This window comes from Zootoca vivipara, chromosome 2, assembly GCF_963506605.1.
Source record: "Zootoca vivipara chromosome 2, rZooViv1.1, whole genome shotgun sequence".
NCBI classification, from domain to species: Eukaryota; Metazoa; Chordata; class Lepidosauria; order Squamata; family Lacertidae; genus Zootoca; species Zootoca vivipara.
Window position 1 is genome coordinate 68,741,382 of NC_083277.1, and position 3,431 is coordinate 68,744,812.

Below are 3,431 nucleotides of genomic sequence, written 5' to 3' on the forward strand. Positions count from 1 at the left end.
TGGGATAATCTACCCTCATTTGGATTCAGGTTTTTTTGGGGTGTGTGTGTGTATTTTTTCCTTGTTGTTTAAAAGAATTATGCAAACCTTGGGATTCCCCAAAGCATGCCGATATCTCCCCCAGTGTACATGGAGTTAACATACACAAAAAATGTAGCTTTGTCTCCTGAGGACCCTTTGGTATGGGGTAGGCATTGTGGAAGATGAAGGAATGGAAGGAACGAGAGCCTGGATGACACAAGTGATGCACTGTGGTATTACACGTCTGTTTGAGAGATCTACCCTTTCCCTTGCACTACGATTATAGTTGCTTTCATCACAAGCAATGCACACGATGGGAAAAAAAGTACATTCCTTGGAGTCTGTTTATATCCTTATCAGCAAATGAATAACCTTGACAGATGTCTGTCATTGGTTCTTGATCCTATGGTTTATTACGGTGTTCCTGTTCTTTTCGATGTTTTGCATTTGCCAGTCTGATTAACACGTTCTCTCTGTCCAAATCTTGGCCGAGCCAGAGCTTGATACTTTCAGCTCAACAGGCTAACGTTTGACAGCAGAGAGAAATTCACATTCAATCTACCTGCTATGCGCTGAGTGCGAACTGCTAACGTCATCTAAGCATCAACATGAACCAAGCTGATGTGATGAGAAGCACAAGCACTAACCAAGCACAGATGGGCAGCAAGCCCTACCCCTCCTGAAGACCCTAGTTTGAATTGTGTGTGTGTGTGTGTGTGTGTGCGCCCATGCGCCAACCTGGCACTAGTAAAAGGAGTGGGACACGTCAAACTACCTGAGCTGAGGTGTTTCCACATGGCTGTTTATTTCAGACTCTGTACCACTCATGCTCAGAAGTTTTTGTGACGTCTCCATGACAACATCATCAAAATTTCAGCCCATATTTCATTTTCCTTTAATCTGGATTTCCCCTTACACTCCCTCAAAAATCCAGTAAGTAAACCCCATATCCATCTGCCATTACTGCTGATGTGAAAGCTGCTTAATGCATTTTTTGGGTGAGCGGTCAGTTCGTCATACGTGTGGTGACATTTCTGTTGCTCCATGCCTCCTTCCACCTGTGTAGTAGTAGTAGTAGTAGTAGTAGTAGTAATAATAATAATAATAATAATAATAATAATAATAATAATAATAATAAGTTTGGGGCTGCTTTATGTGCTGTTTCCCTTGCAAATTAAGGTAATTCCTCACCTTCTGGACTTCTCAGACTAGTTTTCAACTTCAGCATAAAGCACGCATGAATCGAACTGTGGTGCTGAGACCGATGAAAGGGAAGCAAATCAGCCCTGAGTTTGCTGCAAGAGGCTTTTGGAAAGGTTTTTGGGGAAAACAAAGAAGAGGCAAGAGAGCAACCCTGCTTGCTGCATCCTCCTGTTTCCCCACCTCCCAAATCCTTCAGTAGTGGAGAGGTTTGGAAAAAAAACATCATCGGGAGGCTCAGGACTGAATTGATTTACCTCCTGCCTCAGCAACGTGACCAGATCCTTGGATGCTTGAAGCTGAAGTTTAACGGTTGGAGAAGGCAGAATCATTGGCACACACAATTGTTCTTGTATCTTGCACAAGTCTGTTAAATCTGAACTGCACAATTATTATTATTATTATTATTATTATTATTATTATTATTATTATTAAAAAGAACAAACTGGTGGCTGTCTAACCATCTAAGCTATCTGAGGGAAGAGTGAGGAGAGGAACAAAAGTTACACATGAGATTGTACTTTGAATATTTTCTGCCCAATTCCGGGACAGGCAACAAGCAGCAGAACAGGGATCAATAGGGTGACTCGAAAAAAGGGACTTCATAGAGTGTGCAGAAATATCAGATCTGTACGAGTTTGTGAGCTGATGCCCACATCTGGACTCGGACCTGGCCAGGATTTGTTGCTGTGTGGCTTGGCTTTTGCATGGACTAACAGGCACCCCCAACCTTCGGCCCTCCAGATGTTGTTGGACTACAATTCCCATCAACCCTGACCACTGGTCCTGTTAGCTAGGGATCATGGGAGTTGTAGGCCAAAACATCTGGAGGGCTGAAGGTTGGGGGTGCCTGTTTTATCACCTTCCATTGCAACCCGTGCAATCAAGTCGCTGTTCACATGGTGCCACATAGGCCACCCCTAGCAGGCAGCATGCAAGCAAAAACTCCTTCTCCCTCCTCCTCTGATTGCATCGTTCACCCCAGAGGCAGCACCCATGCCACATGGGCACATTGAGAGGCCTTTGCAGAGGATATCAAGCAGAAAGACACTGACCTGCAGTCTATCAAGCTGCCTGCCCATTCCCCTTGGGAGTCCCATCCTGGAGTCAAATCAAACTAGGATGTGGATGAGAAATCTCTAGCAACTAAGTGAATACTTCTGGCAATGTCCAAACCTTTACTGAGCAACATCCAGAATATGGAACAACATCTACAATGTTTGGAAGAACCTTTTCATACAGTTCATGCACTGTGGTGGTGGTGGTTGTTTAGTCGTTTAGTCGTGTCTGATTCTTCGTGACCCCATGGACCAGAGCACGCCAGGCACTCCTGTCTTCCACAGCCTGGCTTCGAGAACACTGTCTGCTGTGGTACATGCTGCCAAATCCAGCTACACACCTTGTGGAACTTCTAAATCTTCTGTTGCTTTTGTTGGTACTGCTTTTTAAAACTGTTGATTTTCCTGGGAGGGAAAACACACCAGCCCTTGATGTGGTGTAGAGTTGCATCATCATTGTGGCCATGCTGTAGAAATTAAAGGGCGTTAGCTATGGAATAAGCACAACACACCCACAATCTGCCCACATTTCTATATCTATCATTCCACTGATGTTTGACACTTAAGCTGCTTCCTAAGTAGGAAGGGGTGAGAGATTTGACTCAGTTCATATTTATAGGTGAGCCCACCTAATTTCAAAGCAATATGTGAAACAAAACAGACATTCTTTGAAATTTTCGGTACAGTTCTCTAGCTAAGTAATGCGTACAAAAATGCACATGCCAGGGTGATATGAATGCATATATCAGTGAAAAATAACATACAGAATGCATTATATTAGGGGAAATTGCTTTGCAAAAATGTGTGTATTAGGCATCAAATGTATACAGGAAGGCATATATTAGGAGAATGAGGACTTATCCCCTCTTCCCAAAACTGAGCTGGAAATGTGAAGAACTGGATTTAAGATTGAAATAATGAGAAACCAAGATTGACATGTTCACCAATCGTTTATTCTTAAGGCTGCTCAGCTAGCGGTAGTAGATCTTCGGAACAGGATTGTGCCTTTACTGCATTTTAAAAATGGTTGTTTTCTTTAATGTGACATAATGGGACCAGTTAAGCAGAATTGAATTTTAAGATTTTGTTTCGTTCTGCTTAATTATACCTTTTAAGCAGAAACTTTAGAAAGAGGTCATCAAATGTGTCAAA